Source organism: Pelophylax lessonae, assembly GCF_965119305.1.
Source record: "Pelophylax lessonae genome assembly, chromosome: 12".
NCBI classification, from domain to species: Eukaryota; Metazoa; Chordata; class Amphibia; order Anura; family Ranidae; genus Pelophylax; species Pelophylax lessonae.
Window position 1 is genome coordinate 173,840,920 of NC_138779.1, and position 21,004 is coordinate 173,861,923.

Here is a 21,004-nt window from a genome sequence, read left to right on the forward strand (position 1 = left end):
CAGAGTGGGCAACGACATGGCAAATGAGGTTTAACGTGGAGAAGTGTAAGGTTTTGCACTTGGGGACTAAAAACATAAAAGCACAATACACGTTAGGAGGGGAACCCTTGGGGGAATCAAAAATGGAGAAGGATCTGGGAGTCTTGGTTGATGATAGATTAGGCAACAGCATGCAATGTCAAGCGGCAGCTGCCAAAGCCAGCAGAATATTAGCATGCATAAAGAAAGGGATGTATTCCAGAGATAAGACTATAATCCTTCCACTTTATAAAACTCTGGTCCGACCGCATCTGGAGTATTCTGTCCAGTTCTGGTCGCCAGTCCTCAGGAGGGATGTGTTGGAGCTGGAGAGAGTCCAGAGAAGGGCAACTAAACTAATTAGGGGATTGGAGGACCTTGACTATGAAGAGCGTCTACAATCGCTCGATTTATTCTCCCTGGAGAAGAGACGTCTGAGGGGGGACATGATAGCAATTTATAAATATCTTAATGGGGATCCCAGCTTAGAAAAAAAGCTGTTCATTCGAAGGGATTGCATGAGGACTCGAGGGCATGCAATGCGATTAGAGGAGAAGCGTTTTAACCTCAGGCAACGTGGGGGGTTCTTTACTGTTAGGGCTACAAGATTGTGGAATTCTCTACCACAAGAGGTGGTTTCTGCGGGTAGTATGGTGGCTTTCAAAAGACTCTTAGACTTACATCTCAAGCATCAGAACATTCAGGGGTATGTGAGATGATTACAGCCACACACACCTACACAGGTTGAACTGGATGGACTATTGTCTTTATTCAACCTCACCTACTATGTAACTATGTAACTATGTAACTGTTCAGCAAACAATTTTCCACCCAGTTCCTTCAATTTTTCAGTTGAAGTTCGATAAGCAGGCAGTGCCAGCAGGGCCACCCACAGTTACAATTTCGTTTGATTCACAAGAATCGACTAACAGTGTATATGGCCAGCTTAAAGCTAATCTTGTTTTTCATTTGGATAGAGTAGGGGAAGGTTAAAATTGTTGTAATTTTTTAAAATTTTTTGCAATCTTGTATCATTAGGGAGACTTCCCTTTACTTCCTGTTCCTTAAAGGTTAACTCCACTTTCATGGGGAAAAGAAATAGCAAAAAAAGAAAAAAATTACATAGCGTAAACAATTGCGACACAAGACATATTGTAATTGAATGTTATTAAAAATTACCTTTCCTTTTCAATCTGTAGCTGTTGAAATTTTCAGAAAATTCAGAATGTGTACTGAACAACCCCCAAAAACATAATTTCCTGCTTGTGTGATTGACTCACTGATTTTCTCAGAAGATACAAGTCAAGCATCCCCTGGAACAAAAATGTAATTTTTGGTGAGATAATCCCAATAGGAACATCTCCAAAGGGATGCAGGCCAAGCAGATTTCCTTATTAGTGCTCTGTAGGTGCACAGCTGATTAACAATTTTGAAACCACTTCCATTAGACCCACTCAGCACAGAGGCACAGAGGAACAAATGGGATTTCTTCAGAATAACAAAAGGTAGGAATCTCCAACAAAGGTGGTTATAATCCCTGCAATGTACATAGATGGGGAAATGTATTTTTTTCTCAACAAAAGTGTAATTACACTTTAAACTCAACAGAATGTGAGATGATATCTTTCCAAAGAGTGGGATATCTCTTCTTAGACAGTTGTCACAGGAACTAGTGTCCCCATTGAAAGAGTTTTCCTTTAAGGCCCGTACACACGAGTCGAAATTCGGCCGGGAATTATCGTCCGACTACCGATCTGCCGATTTTCGGCTTGTTAGTATGATGCTTCCGACAACCGACTCCGACCTTTTGGCCAAAAAAAATCTGGTGTGCAGGCTATAAAATTTTTGTCCTCTGTCAAAACACGTCCGATTTTCGTGCAGTCAGTACAGATTTCGACAGGGAAAAATCTTATGAGCAAGACTGGGCATGCTCAGAGAAGAAATAACACAAAGAAATCAAACCAACACATGACATCACTTCTGAAGTAGAATTTTGTCGTGCGGGAAAATTCGTGTGCAGTCTAGGCACATTCCAACCAACAAAACACCACTCTGGACAAAAGACGGACGACCGGTCGGCGGAAATTTGTTGCGTGTGTACGAGGCTTTACTCCTGTTGTGGTAGCAAGTTAAAATTCTGGATTATAAAAAATGCAAGAGTGGTATAAACCCAGTGCACTCAAAAATACAATCCAGTGAAAACAGACACAATCTTCCTGCCACTAGGGCCAGATGTGTCGTGAGAGTATATCCTGGAAGTAAGGATGGTGGCACCCTCCATGAGAGATATTGAAAAAAATCCCACTCACTAGAAGTTGTTGATCCTTCTTACCATGTGGCAAGGGGATCAAATAAAGCTTTTGGTGGTCTCCGTGACCAAGATGCAGGCTTCAAGCGGTCCCCCAGATCAAATTCCTCCAGAGAGTGAAGAGTTCCAAGTGCGGTCCTGGGGAGAGAGAACAAAAGCAAAAGATGGGCTCCTCATAGGGGGCCATTGTTGCACTTTTATACTACTGCTTGGATGCTAAGAAGGAACAGCACTCTTCCCTCAATCGTTGTGTCAACAGTTTGTTACAATCAGGATGTAATGTGGTTAAATAAATCAGCAATACGGATAAATGTAACCACAACTTCATAATTCTAACAAACTATAAATATATCCGAAGACATTTTTTCATACTAAATAGATTATGGAATGGTAAAAACCCCTGGGAAATTTCCTCAATGGGACACAGATGGGAAAAAAACAGAAAAGCTATCCTGTAGAAACAACAGGAAGTAAAAGGAAAATTCTCCAAAGTAAGGAAAATCCCCTGATAGATAGTCGTCACTGAAAAAGTGTCCCCTTTGTAAAATGTCCCCATCCAATCATGTTCTCGTGACAACTGAAAATTTTCGAATCTTCGAATACGGACAAGTGTTTGCCTGAGCACACCTCCTTTGCATGCTGTCTACTTCCAATCAATGTTAGAATGCAGATATAAATGAATCCAAAGGACCCGTTTACAAGTTCGCTTTTCTCAAAAGACTATTTATTAGAAATAAAAAATGCAATTTTTTTTAACATGAGCTTTGATAAGGAAAGGTAGAACGTTTAAGAAATCCAAAGGATATCCATACCAGTTCATTGTAGTGAACGCTTTGTAGGCATTGTCTTGTCTTGAACTGCTGTTAAAGTGGAACTATTGAGAAAATAAAAAATTAAGACTGAAACCCTTGCTACTTGGCACCCTAGAAGTTTATTCATGTCCCCTGGTACAATAAATCTATCTCTTATAGAAACAAACCTCAACGTCTTGTCAAGATGGTACTTAGTACCTGTTAGGCTTACTAAGACGTTTCCATGATCTTTCCCTCTTTGTTTCCAGGGTTGCAACTTGCTGGGAATTATGATCTGCATCTGGTGGGAATGCTCCAGACTTTAAACATTTTGGAATAAGTTATTGCAGCTTATCTTCACTTTTACTGATATATGTGTTTCCAGAACTCCACAATGTGTATTGTTTACAGATTCACTTCCGGGGACACTCTTAAAATGTTACTAAACCCGCAGGAGTAAAATCAGACTGTATATGCAGTGAAGCATGCCTTGTTATACTTACTGTGGAACCTAAGGGGTTAATCTTCTGAATTGTGTAAAAAGGCTGTTTTATCATGTTTTCTCTTATCCCCCCCTTCTCCCACAGTCCCCATACCATTTCCTGATCGGAGATGTATAGTAACTAAGTAGAACTACTTCACTACTGTACTTAAGTACCGAAAGGCGGTATCTGTACTTTCCTAGAGTAGAATTTTTTTCTCCTACTTCCACTTTTACTTCACTAAATTTTTTCGATGATTTCAATACTTCTACTCCGATATTGTTTTTTTGTGCTGCGTAGTTACTCGTTACAATTATAAAAATTACCACTGCCAGAACAGTAGATGGCAGGTTTCATGAAGCTCAAAACATGTGTATTATCAGCGCATACGAAAATAAAAGCTACTGTATGTATAAATAAAAGCTGCATTTGAAATAATAAAAGACAATATGATGTTCAAACTTTTGACTTCTTTCTTTAATAACTACATAACACAGTACTTGTACTTTTACTTTCAGTACTTGAGTAGCAATTATTTTTTCAAAACTACTGGTACTTTTACTTTCAGTACTTGAGTAGCAAAATTTAAAAAAAAACTACTTGCAATACTTAAGTACAAAAAATGTTGAATACTTTAGTACTTCTACTCAAGTCACTTTTTGATCGAGCACTTCCACTTCTACTCAAGTCACTTTTTGATCGAGCACTTGTACTTTTACTCAAGTATGGGTTTCACGTACTTTATACAACTCTGTTCCTGATAGAACAGAGCCCTGGGGGTAAGCTGCACATTCTTAGTTTGGTGTGTGGTGCTATAGAGTTTTTTCTTTTCTTGGGTGAGTGCATGTGATTAGCACAGGGCTAATCAGCACTGTTCAGACAGAGGATCAGGGGTCCGGCAGCCTCATGGGACAATCAGGGGAGAATAAAAACTCATCCTACAATCTTTAATCAGTGCTCTACTGGGCACTGATAGAAGTCACAAGACTGCTCTAACTGATGATGGGAAAAGGTCTTCAGCGGTATATATTTATAAAAACAATTGCATTTCCATGTTCAGTGTACCGTGGGAGACCAGATATAGTGAATGCAGGGTCCTGGGTTTAAAAACACTTTAACATTCTGAATCCTTGATATTGTTTACGTTATTGGCAGCCAAATTCACAATTGCTAGGGCCTGGAAGAGCCCATCCCCTAGTCAATCATAAGGTATCTTGGATACTGACTAATGAAAAATTAACCAGTTTACTAAACGACAAACAACAACTTTTTGAAAAGATGTGAAACTCCTGGATTTAATCCAATTTGGGCACTTGAAACCGTATCCTCACATTTATTTTTGAGAATTACTCCTTCCTTGTCTCAGGAAGGGACACTGCATATTCTTCTCCTTCTTAATTCTATTTCTCTTCTGTTTTTCCTTTCTTACCTTCTTGGGCCTCCGGCCCATATTACCTCTTGCCTTCATTTCTTTTGTGTAAAAAGCATGCTCCCATTGATGTGATTAATACTAGTAGTTTGTAAGCAGATCGGTAGCCTGCCATTAGGTGGTTCTCTCCCAGAATAGTGTGGTAACTATTTCTTTGCTGTCAGCACATGATTAACCTTTTCTTTGGTAGCAGAGCCCTGGTGGAAACGCATGAATAACCCTTTAATCTAGCTACTAAAGGGATAAATGTGCTTTCCTGGCAAACCTCACGTCAGCACACAATGGGTTAATCCGCCATAGGTAACCCTCAGGACCGCCTCAAATAGCTAGAATAAAAGGCCCTCTCTCCTGATCCCTGGTGTTCTTCATTTTTGGTCACTCCAGGCCACCTGCCATCTCTCAATGCAAGCACTTTTCTCTTGAGTCTCCTTCTCTGCCCAACGTACTTGACTTCCTGCAACCTGCCATAGATAAGGGATTAGTATATAACTCAATTGGAGTGCAGGTCTCTGCCTTGTCACCAGGCATAGGTGGGCTGAAGATCCTCTAATTAGGCGTTTCCAGCAGGCGGCAATTCGCATTAAACCACCAAAGAAGTGCCTTATACCTTCATGGGACTTCAGTCTGGTCCTCCATTTGTACCTCTGGACTCTTGCTCTTATGGTTCCTGACCTTAAAATTGGTGTTTTTGGTTGCCATATTCTCGGCAAGAAGAGTTTCAGAGTTGGCAGCTCTGTCCTGCAAAGAGCCTTACTGTGTGATCCTTCCACAAAGAGCCATTCTCCGACCTGCGTCAAGCTTGAGGTCTAAGGTCACATCTAACTTTCATGAAAACTGGGAGGCAGTCCTCCCAAGTTTCGATCAAGCATCGCCATCATGGTGAGCCTGCTGTCCATGTATCTAAAGAGATCGGCTCCTGTCAGGAAAGCAGTTAACCTTTTTATACTCCCAGTGGGTACTAAAAGGGGTGAGGCCGCAACGTCAAGAATTATCTCTTCCTGGGTTTCAAGGGTCATCACCCTAGCCTACAAGAACCAAGGTCTGGCTCCGCTGGAAGTTATACATGCTCATTCGACGAAAGGGATGGCAGCCTCCTGGGCTAAAGTTCCACAGGAGGACATCTGTAGAACGGTCAGTTGGAGTTCTTGCACAACCTTTGCTCGGCACTATAGCCTAGATATTCAGGCCACATCATCTGCAAAATTTGGGACAGCGGTGGTCTCAGCAGCCTTACAAGAGAAATAAAATCTTGTTTTCCTTATTATGCAACATATCTTGACTGAGTGTCCTTTGTTTCCCGCCCATATTTTCTTACTGCTAGTTAAATCTCATGGTGTGCTGACGTGAGGTTAGCCAGGAATACGGAAAATAGTTGCCCCATACCTACCGTAATTTTCTTTTCCTGGTGTATCCTCATGTCAGCACAAATTTCCCACCCTGGTGGTCTGTCGCTATCTAGTTAAGAGAACACCAGGGCTCAGGAGGGAGGGCCTTTTATTCTAGCTATTGGAGGGAGTCCTGAGGGTTACCTATGGCGGATTAACCCATGGTGTGCTGACATCAGGACACGCCAGGAAAGGAAAATTACGGTGGGTATGGGGCAACAATATTCCGTATTTCCACCAGGAATCTGCTAGCAATGAAATGGTTAATAATCACGACTTCCAAAACAAAGATCTTCTAGCAAACAAAGGGTTAATTACACATTTCCAACTCATCTGCCAGCATTAAAAGGGTTATTGTCCAGTCACCAGGGATCATCTTCTAGGAATGAATGTGCACAGTACTGCCTCTAATGCGCCCCCCCCCCCCCCAGCAAAACACTGTCTGAAATCTTCCCTCATCACAACTCTGTGGCCAAACACCTCATCCCCATCATTTGTGAAGTTACCTTCACACCATCTTCTTCCTCATTCTCTTCTTCTGGCAGGAGTACATGCTGAGTGTTTTACAGCCCCCATTCAGAAGCTGATGCCTGCTACCTTCTGTACAGCGTGTACTAATGGAGAGGAGAGGTACTGCAAGCCTGTATCAATAGACTGTCAGGCTGAGCGGCTGTGTGCTTGGCTGGGATCGGCTCCCACATATTAGTAAGCCTGTATTTCCGGGACAACGGATGGGACAAAGTTAAGGTGGGACATTGAGCTAATTTTTCGTGACAGTCCCAGGAAATTCATGAGTGTTGGCAAGTATGCACCTGGGAGAAGTGTACAGAATCTAGAGGTGCATCTGCAGCAGTCCTGTCTCTGAAACAACATAAAGGGAGTCATGAGCTGGATGCTTAAAACCTAATGGGCAAGTCAGAGCCCTCTAAATGAGTACTAATGACCCTGGGAAGTAAGAGAATAACATAAGGGAGCCGGGTCCCAACATTGGTGTGCGCTCAAGAAGAAGAGGGAGGTATTAGGGGAAGATGGCTTACCAGTGATATGCGATGTGCAACTTTCACAATTGACTGCTACGGACTGTCCACTTTATGTGATTGGCGAAAAGGGATGGGTTCTATGTTCGAGTCGAACGTAAGTTCGACTCGAACATTAGCTGTTGGTGTATTCGCTGAACACAGAAACAAATGGGGCGCTCGGCGGGAAGTTCGCCCGCCGATGAGCTCCCCATAATGCACCGCACTGTTGCAGTACATTGATTACTGATGATTGGCCAAAGCATGTACCTGACCTGTATGCTTTCCATAGACGCCAATGTTAATTACTGGGAGCAGTGCCATGCCAAGCTGTCCAATATTTCCCATAGACGCCAATGTTAAAGATAGGGAGCATTGCCACGCCAAGCTGAGCAATTATGCCCATAGATGCCAATGAGCACTGAAAGCTGAAAATTGGTCTAGGCAGGAAGGGGGTAAAAGTGCTCTGTATTTAAGTGGTTAAGGGGAACCCTATGACAGAATTTAAAAAGAAAATGGCATGGGGTCTCCCCCAAAATCTATACCAGGCCCTTTGGGACTGGTAGAGATTTTAAGGAGAACTCCACGTAAAAATAAAAAAATAAAAACAGAGTGGGGCCCCACTGCCTATGTGAATGGGTATCGGGTAGGGATAGACCGATTATCGGCAAGGCCGATATTTCGAGGGCCGATATGCACTTTCCCTGATATATCCATAGCAGCCCCGGGAACTGGCCGATATTGCCAATATTTTTGTGATGTCATTCTGCCCTCTTAGGCCGCCTCCCTCGTCTTGGACAGCCTCGTCTGGAGTTGGGACTAGTCTCGCGGGAGTGTATCACAGCCATACACCCACCCACAGCAGCCCGGTGCCAGCCAGCCACCCACATCCACAGGCCCTGTACCAGCCAGCCACAGGCACTATACCAGCGAGACAGCCACCCACCCACAGGCCCTGTACCAGCCAGCCACCCACAGGCCCTGTACCTGCCAGCCACAGGCACTGTACCAGCTAGCCAGCCACCCACAGGACCTGTACCAGCCAGCCACCCACAGCCCCTGTGCCAAACAGCCAGCTACCCACCACAGGGTGCCAGCCAGCCAGCCACCCACCACAGGGTGCCAGCAAGCCACCACAGGGTGCCAGACAGCCAGCCACCCACCCACAGAAAGGGTGCCAGACAGCCAGCCACCAACAGGCCCTGTACCAGCCAGCTGCCCACCACATGCTCTGTACCAGCCAGCCACCCACAGCCCCTGTGCCAGCCACCCACCTACCACAGGGTGCCAGCCAGTCAGCCACCCACCACAGGGTGCCAGCCAGCCAGCCACCCACCACAGGGTGCCAGACAGCCAGCTACCCACCACAGGGTGCCAGCCAGCCAGCCAGCCACCCACCACTGGGTGCCAGCAAGCCAGCCATTAAGCATTAAACTAAAAGTAACATGTTCAGTACCAGATTTGTGTCATAAATTGTCTTTATTTTTCAAAACTTAAATGTACAAAATATCGGCCCATACCAATATGTTGTGACCAAAATATCGGTATCGGTATGGGTATCGGCCGTGAAAAAAACATATAGGTCTATCCCTAGTATCGGGTACATCATTCTCCTACATATTCACCAAAAAAAGTGTCCCTCGATGTCAATCCATCATCACTCACGACGCCCGCCAATCCGAAGAATAGTAAAAATTTCAAAAACAATTTGCCTCTTTTGAGGTGTCCGCTATATGCCACGCTTCAGCTTTGACAGCTCTTTTGTAGGCACGGGCTGGGGCCACCCAGTTACGTCATCCATTGGCACCGCCCCTTCTGACGTAACATGGTGTAATTTGAGCCAACAATACAGCTAAGTAAGTTTAAATTACATTTTTTTCCTTTAGAAATGTCAGTATTGCTGCAGCAGGCTCTATACATTGTACAGATGTGCTACTGTACAAGCACATTAAGGAGACCTCCCCCCCCCCCCCCCAGGCACAATATTTAAAGGAATTTTTCAATTTTATTGTTTCACTTTAAGCACCATTAAAATCACTTCTGTAAAAACAATTGTTTTAAAAAAAGATTTTGCATTGATTCATGTCGCCCAGGGCAGTACCTGGGTCCTCATACACTTTCTATGCTAATAACTTGCATATAAGCCTTTAAAATGAGGACTTTTAATTTTTTATGTTCGTGTCCTATAGACTTTAGTAGAGTTTGCATATTCGCTGGAACTTTTTCCCTGTTCGAGATGTTCTGGTGCGAACCGAACAGGGGGTGTTCGACCCATCACTATTAGCGAAGTATGCCAAACAACATTGGATAGTACAGGTGCATCTCATATTGCCAGTTTGCCATAGGCTACACATTCTGTCCATAGGTTAGGTAAGAGGATTCACCTGCAGTGTCCTCTGCTCTGTTTCTGTAGCAAGCCACCCACCCCACCTAGTCCATACTCTATTCTACCCTTGTTGTGTGTTGGTTGTCCATTGCCTTAACCCCTTAGCTATTGCTATCTACTCTCCCATCAACCCCCCCCCCCCAATCTGCTTACTTGGTTTTCCTCCTTCTTGTTTCCCCCTTCTCCTCTTATTTGCATCTGCTTCTTCACACCCTCCCCCTTTTCTTTCCTTTTTTTTTTTTCTTCCCTTTTCCTCCCTTTTTTGTAAATTGCCTGCGGTATAAATGTGTTCTCTCAAATTAATCTCTCTCAATGTAAGGCATCTCAATATCCCCGAAAAATGGTCACAAGTTCTCTGTAAACTTTGAAGACTGCACACCGGTATTGCTTTCCTACAAGAAACAGATTTCACCTCCTCCAATCCTCCTAAGCTGGGCAAAACCAGGTACCCCGGTTTATATTACAGCTTTTCTAACAACTCTAAGTCCTGTGTTTTCTCCATTATTTTGGCCTAGTTCCTACCATGGATGTTTGAGGACCAACTGATGGATTCCCAGGGTCTCTTCTTCTACCTGAGACATAAGATAGGCAAAAATACTTTAAACTTTGCCAATGTATGCCTTCCCAATACTTCTCAAATCTTGTTTCTAGAGAATTGTCTGACGGACCATTCTAAATTTGCTGAGGGTACGATCATCCTGGTACAACTTCAACGTAGCCCTGGACCCCCTTCTAAACTCATCTTGAGGGTCCTCCCACCTTTTATTTCTCAAATGTGTGTCAATTTAAACAATGCTTATATAATTCCAGGCTTATCGATATCTGGAGACTTCAATATCACAATAGTCAAAATAACACCTTTTCTTTTCACCAGCTCACCAATCCTACTCAAGGGTTGACTACTTTTTTATGCCTCCTGCAATACCAGACCTAGTCCAAAAGACCACCATTAATCCTACCAAAATTTCAGACCACGCACCAATCCCCAATGGCCTATTTACTCACAAAAATCCTCTGAACAAAAGTCTCATACAAGAAGATCAACTGAAATGTGAGTTGCATGACAACCTGTCTACCTTTTGTGTCACAAATAACACTCCAGAGTCTAGACTTTTATTTGCATGGGAAGCTCTTAAATTCTTTATTAGGGGCTCCCTCATTAAAATGGGAGCCAAGTTGAAGAGGGAATGTACTGAACTTCTGCTTTCCAAATTTTGCAAATTCAGTCTCTAGAGATACAACACAAAATGTCCCAAGCCCTCAGACTAGCGGTTACTAGCTCGCTCTCTCTAAGACCCACAAACACAGGTCTTTATTCCCAAAATCATCTCCCCTTCAGGTCCAAACTTACTAAACCATTGGACATTATGGAGATTTTTACAGGTTTTTATTCTTCCCTCTACAATCTGCCATACCATATATCCTCCTCCTCTCTGGAGGAAGGTGACTCCCTTATATGTCAATATCTCCAGAAGGCCTTCCTACCCAAATTCACTAGTTCATAACGGAAGGTGATGAATTGTTCTCCAATGGAAGAGGAGTTCTCCCTCGCTCTGATGCCCTGATACCCACTGGAAAAGCTCCAGGCTCTAACGGCTTTATGTTTCTCTGTTATAAAACCTTTCAATCCCAGCTAGCTCCTCACTTTGTTAATGCCTTTAACTTCCTCCTCTAGGGCCATTTTCTGGCAAAAGACATGTCCCGTACCCATATAACAGTGATCTTAAAGCCGATAAGGATTGCTTTGCTCCAGTTCCAGACTGCTCTCATTGGTAAACACTGACTTATTTGTGGACTGGTTAGCCTCTAACCCAGATTAGGCATAAATCCAGCAACAATACAACCAAACTTCCAAATCCACCTCAGACAGTGCAAATAAAACACACACAGGTTGTGCAGCTTACCATATAATATTGATAGCAAGAAATTGAGTAGCTTTGTATTGTATCCCTTAATCCACCTGAAACTTAGAAAGACGAAGATTCAATATACTTTATATAATGATACAGATATAGAAATAGAATAAAACAAACTCTTATAGTGAAAAACTAGAGTTTCAAGACTAAAATGTTATTATTTTGCCTCAACACCAAATAATGTGTCTGGCGGAAATCCAATACAGCTCACCATCCAAATAACACCATTGCTACAGCAAAGCATGGAGGTGGTTATATCCTGTTATGGGGGTGTTTCTCTGCAGCAGGGACTGGAATACTTGTCAGGATAGAAGAAAAAAGGATGGGGCATAATACCATCAAATTCTTCGGGGAAATCTGCTGCCCACTACCACAAAGTTGTCAATGGGAAGAAGGTTTACCTTCCAACATGACAATGACCCAAAGCACACAGCAAAAATTACCACACAGTGTTTGAAGAACAAAGAGGTGAATGCCATTGCATGGCTTAATTAGAGCCCAGACATAAACCTCATTGAAAATCTGTGGAATGACTAGAAGACTGCAGTGCACAAACCAGCAAATTTAACTGAACTTGAGCAATTCTGCAAAGAAGGGTGGGCAAATATTGCAAAGTCTACATGTGCAAAGTTAGTGGAGACATATTCCAACAGACTAAAGGCTGTAATTAAAGCAAAAGGTGGTCCAGCAAAATGCTAACATGGTGGGAGTGGTGGAGATGTGATCCTTTTTCCAACTCAGTGATTCTCTTTTTGAATTTTAACATTTATTTCTAACATGTTGGTGTTATATCTTTCACTGGGATGTTAATAAGGTTCACTAGTAAATGGTAAAAACCATCTACTAGTTAATATTCCTATGATCTTACAGATTACTAATAAAACTATAGACGTCAAAATCAATATTCAGGCCATTAGAAGACATTTTGTTTCATTATGTGAAGTTAATATAACTAGATTTCTACCTCTACAAGTTTTTAATCCTACTAATACCTACAAATTTTAACCCCTTATAGTCCCAGTTTTGAATTTTTTTTTTATGCAAAAGAGAATGTCTTTTCCCTGAACAAATAAAAAACATGCTGGTTTTTTAAAAATGATAACTAGATAAAGCAAAAGAACATGCTGGTATGGATAGAATGTAACTAATTAAATATAAAGATCAGAATATGTCAGAATGTAATAAAAATTAAACGGGCTTTTATTACTGAAAACAAATTTCATTTAAAAAAGTTGGAGAGTATTGTAACCAAACTAAGGCCCATCTTGAAAAAAGATAGGATACTGAGACCCCGTTTAACAAATGAAGAGTTGATGGTTTATAGCAACCTTTCTCAACCAGAGGCCTGTGTCCTTCTGACTCACAGATAAGCAACCACTGACAACAGTGATCCTCTGAGCTATCTGTAAGGATGAGGAAGGGTTCTTCTCAGTGGTTTTCACACTAATGTACCATGAGCTGTAGATATGGTAATTATTAGCAGTGGTTTCCTGTTATATCTAGGGATCCTCCAGGTTAAAAAGATTGAGAAATGCCGGTATATAGGAAAGCTCCATCATTACGTAATAGAGTGGCCAGTAATATTGTGAATCCTTCTATTCGTCGTGTTTTTTTTAAATAAAATTTTCAGGAAAAAAGTTTCTATTTACTTGTGCAAGATGTTTGGCTTGCAGATTATGTATACCAAACGGGAAACGGGGAAAAAGATGCATTTAATCTTTCACACTAATAACAGCATTTTCCAAAGAAAGCTTATTTTGTGTGTAACTTATATGCCAATATATCAACACAATGGTAGATCCACCTTAAGAGTTTTTGAACATCTATGTAATATATACTGTATGTATAAGATTAAGCACTTATTATTTATCATTGCTTTTTAAAAAATATATAACACTCACCTAAAGGGGTTTACATTTCTAGGTATTGATAGGGTTAAAAGGTCATGGAGATATAATCATTGATATTGATTTAGATGTTAATAGTTTTCTTAGTGAATTTGTAAGAATAAAGGACAAACTAATTAATGGTTTATCATATATTTTAAACTAACGTATTTTATTCATAGATTAATTCAACAGATCATGTTGTTTCTTGCAAAATGTGATTGTTGTTTATCTACATTTTTTTATTCTCTGTTTTATGTGGAATAATACAGATAATTGGGTGCATCTATCGTGGACTTTTCTAATAGGGGTTTTCTTAATGATTAAGCACAAGATGTATGTGTAAAACGCGTCTACGAGACTTTATGCTGGTGTCTTTGGTGTCATCACTTGCAACTTTTTGGAAATAAAGGTATTTGAAACCTATTGGAATCCCTGGATGTGCGGCTAATTCTTTTCCTACAGGGGTTTTCTTATTGTGAACTAATATGCTGTGTTTGTATTTTTTATTGCAAATTCAGTCTTTTAATTTGTGATGACAATAATTGACCCTTAAGTCCTAATGAAGTCTATTGACGAATAGCATAGTGCAGAATCATATTGCTTTACTCTTGTCTTCAGCTGATCTTGAGGTCCAAAGGCCCCTGTTTACTTTTGCCATGCTTTTGGAAGTTTTATTGTGCACTTAAGTTCTTTTTCTTTTAATTGATACAGAGTTGAAAAGGATGAATAAATACCATCCAGTTCAACCTCTGTGGGTGCGTGTGTTTATTATGTCTCTGCTACTTCCCATATCCCTGTATATTGTGTGCAGTAAGATGCCCTTTTAAAAAAAAAATTGAAATTAGAAACATTATCTGCTACAAACACCAATTGTGGAAGGAACACAATTACTGTACAATGCACAATACTGCTCTAACAATACAAAATCTCTTATGAAGTTTAAAGTGATTGCAGAGTCTCATTTTTTTTTTCAATAAAGATAACAAGCATGTTATACTTATCTACTCTGTGCAGTTGGTTTTGCACAGAGCAGCCTGGATCCTCCTCTTCTCGGGTCCCTCTTCGACTCTCCTGGCCCCTCCCTCCCTTTGAGTGCCCCCACAGCAGGCAGCTTGCTATGGGGGTTCCCTAGCCAAGTCACAGCTTTGTGTGTCCATTCAGACACAAAGCTGGGGTTCAGCCCTGCCCCCTCTCTCTTCTCATTGGCTAACTAACTTTGATTGACAGCAGTGGGAGCCATTGGCGCACCGCTGCTGTGTCTTAGCCAATGAGGAGGGAAGTCCCGGATGGCTGAGACATTTGTGGACATCGCTGGATCAAGAGGGGGCTCAGGTAAGCATTAGGGGGGGCTGAAAGGGGCTGCTGCACACAGAAGGTTTTTTTTATCTTAATGTAAAGAATGCATTAAGATAAAAAAAACCTTCTGACTTTACAACTTCTTTAAGGTCGAACCGCTTGTCGTCCAACTTCATTGAAGGGCCACATATCTTCTTGAGTGACCTGAGACTGAATAGTTTCCTCCCAATGCTGGAATCACCTTTAAAATCTTTTTATATCGCTATAAAATTCCCTCTTAAGCGCCTCTTCTCCAGGGAAAATAAGTTTAATGTTTGTAATCGTTCTTCACAGCTGAGATCCACCAGCCCTCTTATTGGTTTTCTTGCCCTTTTCTGGAATGTCTCCAGTTCCAGTACATCCTTCCTGAGGACCGGAAATCAGAACTAGACAGCGTAATAAAAATGCAGTCAAAGCAGAGTTTTGTAAAGTAAAATCATTTTTAGTTTTTAGATTTATCTCTTGAGTAAATATCCTTTTTTAATGCATGCTAATATTCTGCTGGCCTTGCTTGCTGTGCCTTAGCTCAATCTGTCATCAACCTGGACTCCCAGTTCCCTTTTTTCATCCTTGATTCTCCCAGAGGTTCTCCCCTTAGGTGTACGTTTAATAAACAAAGAAAAGCCATGATCCTCAGGATAACGACTGATCTTTGGTGAGTACCGGTTTAGGTAGCTGAGATGAAGAGCAGAGAACATGTTCTTCGCTTCTCATCACAGTACATGACTGTCCTGTCACAAACGGCCAGTTTAGAAAAGTGAGATCTGAAGATCTCACAGCTGTTACTCTGAAATATCTCCATTCCAGATTCTCAAGCTCAGAGGTGACGAATCAGGGAGAGAAGCTGGTGCGATCAGAGGAAGAAGACTTCTTTCTTCCTATATATCAGCACCAGTGGGCTCAAAATGTAAAAAAAAAAAAATATATATATATATATATATATATATATATATATATATATATATATATATTGTATGTATGTGCGTGTGTATGTGTATGTATATATATATTGTAAGGGATTAGCTCGGTGGTAGGCGTATGGGTGACCCCTTTGGGGGGGGGGGGTCGGCACACAGGGAGATAGCCGACAAGTGCTTGCAAACAAACAGTGTGGTTTATTAAATGGTGTTTTCTTCACCAGGCTGTATGCAGCAAAACATCCAAAATAAAATAAAACAGAAAATAAATCCTTGCCTCTGTGGGCGGCTACCTTCTCACAACTGGAACCTGCCTAAGTGTCTGTCTCCAACCTACCGTCGGGCAGACTTCCTTGTCCTACAGCGGACACTCAATAGTCCTTTTATAATAGCTTCACAGGGCAACACAGTCCTTTGTTTCTTTCACATCAACAGTTCGTCTTCTCACCTTTGAGACGTATTCACCCTTGGTTACCGTCCCGGGCACACATCACTCCGGGGGGTCTTCTCCCAGGCCCACACATCCTGTCGGGAGGCACACGCTGACTGTCCTCCTGCTCCCAGCCCACATGGCTTCAGGACACAGCTTCTGGAGGCAGCAAACAATAGGAATTTCTCTGAACAAATTATAGAGCCTTAACTCCCTCATTCTGAACAGGTGAAGGCCTTTCAACTTCCTGCTGGCTAGCTCTGTAGCCAACACCCTAAATTAATTAATGGACTTTCTAAATCAGGTGGAAATGTATCTCCTTCCTGTGACTACATTCCCAGATTTAGCTGACTTCCTGTTACAATATATATATATATATATATCGTTTGAATATATATACTGGTGTGTGTATGTATATGTGTGTGTGTATATATATATATATATATATATATATATATACTCTGTATGTACTGGTATATATATATATATATATATATATATATATACTGTATGTACTGGTGTGTATATATACACATATATATATATATATATATATATATATATATATATATATATATATATATATATATATATGTGTGTATGTAAGTATATATGTGTATGTGTGTGTGTGTTTGTGTATATATGTGTGTGTATATATCAGTGTTGGGGGTAACTAGTTACAAAGTAACTAATTACAGTAACTACATTACTTTTTTTGGTAACTAAGTAAAGTAACTAGTTACAATACTAATATTGTTAACTACACTACTTTACTAGGCTATAGGAAGTAACTACACTGCTTTACTAGGCTATAGGAACGCGCTTTCCTGCGTTACCCAAGCCGTGCGATACAATCGTTATTTCGAAGAATAGAGAGGGATGAAGTTTATGACTTTTTGTTGCACTTTATGTTTTATTCTGTTTTTTCAGGTTTTGTTCTCATGTTTCCCAAAGCCGGTGTTTATACAATAAACTCTATGCAGAAAGAGTGTCATGTATCTTCTTCTACACGGTCAATTAAGAAAGAGGAAAGTAAAGTAATAAGTAGTGAAGTTACTTTTCAAATGCAGTAACTAGTAAACTATATATATATATATATACACACAGTGCTTTGCGAAAGTATTCGGCCCCCTTGAACTTTTCAACCTTTTGCCACATTTCAGGCTTCAAACATAAAGATATAAAACTGTAATTTTTTGTGTAGAATCAACAACAAGTGGGAAACAATCATGAAGTGGAACAAAATTTATTGGATATTTCAAACTTTGTTAACAAATAAAAACTTGAAAAATTAGGCGTGCAAAATTATTCAGCCCCCTTAAGTTAATACTTTGTATTGCCACCTTTTGCTGCGATTACAGCTGTAAGTCGCTTGGGGTATGTCTCTATCAGTTTTGCACATCGAGTGAGTGTTAGGTTAGGTGTTAGTGAGGTTAGATGGAGAGCGTTTTTGAACTGCAATTTTCAGTTCTTTCCACAGACTCTCGATTGGATTTAGGTCTGGACTTTGACTTGGCCATTCTAACACCTGTATATGTTTATTTGTGAACCATTCCATTGTAGATTTTAGTTCATGTTTTGGATCATTGTCTTGTTGGAAGACAAATTTCCGTCCCAGTCTCAAGTCTTTTGCAGACTCCATCAGGTTTTCTTCCAGAATGGTCCTGTATTTGGCTCCATCCATCTTCCCATAATTTTTAACCATCTTCCCTGTCCCTGCTGAAGAAAAGCAGGCCCAAACCATGATGCTGCCACCACCATGTTTGACAGTGGGGATGGTGTGTTCAGGGTGATGAGCTGTGTTGCTTTTACACCAAACATAACATTTTGCATTTTTGCCAAAAAGTTCGATTTTGGTTTCATCTGACCAGAGCACCTTCTTCCACATGTTTGGTGTGTCTCCCAGGTGGCTTGTGGCAAACTTTAAACAACACTTTTTATGGATATCTTTAAGAAATGGCTTTCTTCTTGCCACTCTTCCATAAAGGCCAGATTTGTGCAGTATACGACTGATTATTGTCCTATGGACAGAGTCTCCCACCTCAGCTGTAGATCTCTGTAGTTCATCCAGAGTGATCATGGGCCTCTTGGCTGCATCTCTGATCAGTCTTCTCCTTGTATGAGCTTAAAGTTTAGAGGGACGGCCAGGTCTTTGTAGATTTGCAGTGGTCTAATACTCCTTCCATTTCAATATTATCGCTTGTACACTGCTCCTTGGGATGTTTAAAGCTTGGGATATCTTTTTATATCCAAATCTGGCTTTAAACTTCTCCACAACAGTATCTCGGACCTGCCTGGTGTGTTCCTTGTTCTTCATGATGCTCTCTGCGCTTTAAACGGACCTCTGAGACTATCACAGTGCAGGTGCATTTATACAGAGACTTGATTACACACAGGTGTATTCTATTTATCATCATTAGTCATTTAGGTCAACATTGGATCATTCAGGGATCCTCACTGAACTTCTGGAGAGAGTTTGCTGCACTGAAAGTAAAGGGGCTGAATCATTTTGCATACCCAATTTTTCACTTTTTTATTTGTTAATAATGTTTGAAATATCCAATAAATTTCGTAGGTCGCAAAGTTCAAGGGGGCCGAATACTTTCGCAAAAGGCACTGTATGTATATATTCAGTATGTATATATACTGTATATATGTATATATACTGTATATGTGTGTATAGATAGATAGATATTCAGTTAGTTTCCATGTGTCAGAACATGTCATTAGTGTGCTTTTAAACTTTGGTTTCACTTTTTAAAACTGGCGGCACTGTAATCTAACAATATCTCGTAAAATTACAGGCAGTCCACCCAGTTATACACGGATCTCAGCCGTTTTCAGAGGAAAAACTTCTCCTCTTATCACCCTGTGAGAAGTGAAGTTCTCGGCCTCCTAAACAGGGTGCCAGAGGAGATAATTTTTCTCTGAGAACTGCCGAGAAGTGAACTGAGAGAAAACCTCTCAGTTTATTAAAAGTACACCTTAATGTGTAACTTGTATTCATATTTTTGACCCTCAAGTGCTTTACTTTAAATTTCCCTACATTGAACCTCATTTGCCATGCCATTGCCTATGTTCTGCTGTGAAGATATTGCCCTACTTATCTTTGTATCATCAGCAAACACTGAGGCTCCGTTCACATGTCAGTGTTTGGATCGCGGGCAGAACCGCCGCGGTTCCGCCCGCGATCTGGAGATTTATTGCAAATCGAGGGACGCCTAGTGTTGCCCGTTGATTTGCAATAGCCCCCCAAACGCCGAGCGATGTTGCCGATGTTCCGCCTGCCGAATCGCGGCAACATCGCGCAAACAAAATCGCGGGACGCAATATGCTCCAAAGAAGCTCTTGTACTTCTTTGGAGCGTATTGCGTCCCGCGATTTTGTTTGCGCAATGTTGCCGCGATTCGGCAGGCGGAAATCGCGGCAACATCGCTCGGCGTTTGGGGGGCTATTGCAAATCAACGGGCAAAGCTAGGCGTCCCGCGATTTGCAATAATCTCCGGATCGCGGGCGGAACCGCGGCGGTTCTGCCCGCGATCCAAACGCTGACATGTGAATGCAGCCTTAGATTTAACTATTTTGCCAACCTCTATATAAATTATAAACAAGTTAAACAGGATTGGTCCCAGCACAGAGCCCTGGGGTACCCCAATTATAACTGCAGATCATTCAGAAGATATTTATCACCACCCTCTGGATGCTCCCCTGTAACCAGTTTTCTATCCAGGTACTTTACATACACTGTCGTCAATGCCAACTGACCTCAATTTGTGAATTAGGGATTTATGGAGTACCGTGTCAAATGCTTTGGCGAAATCTAGATACACTACATCCACAGGCCTTCCTTTATCCAGATTGCAGTTCACTTCCTCATAGAATGTTAATAGGTTGGTCTGGCAAGAATGATCTTTCATAAATCCATGCTGGTTGCTACTAATTATACTATTCTTATCTGCAAGTTCCTGGATATTGTTATTTACCATTTACAAACTATTGATGTTAAGCTGACTAGCCTGTAGTTTCCAGGCATGTATCTTGACCCTTTTTTTGAACATTAGTACCCTGTTAGCTTTATGCCAATATGCTGGTACCATTCCAGTCAATATGTTTTCCTTAAATATTAGAAATAATGGTCTAGCAATGAACTAGTAAAGTTCTCCAAAGACTCTTGGGTTTTTCTAGTCTTTTCAAAAAACTGTCTTCTGTTAGCCACAAGGGCACATTCCTTGCTGCGTTGCTAACACTATCATCTTTTCTATTATACCCCTCCATTTCCATAGTAAAAACTGAGAAGAATGTATTTAATACAGTTGCCTTCTCCTTGTCACTTGTAACCAACTTCCCTTGATCATCCATTTAAGGGGCCAATATGCTCTGACTGCTTTTTTACTAATAATATGTTTAAAAAATTAAGGCACTCCAGGGAGGTCTTATGAAAACAGTCTGTGGAATGGACTGTGTGGGGTGGATGCACTAGCCAGGGCCCAGGATCCACCAGAAACAAGGAAATCCAGTTAAAATAATGCTTTAATGAAAAGGCAAATAAAAGTCTTACATGGTGCTGTGCACACAGCTACTAGTTGAAAGATCCAAACAAGTGTTGGAAGGGATATGCCGGAAGGGCTATAGGAGTCCATGACCGAGGGCTGTGATGGAATTGCAGCTCCATGACAGGAGACAGCCGGCCACAGCACAGGGA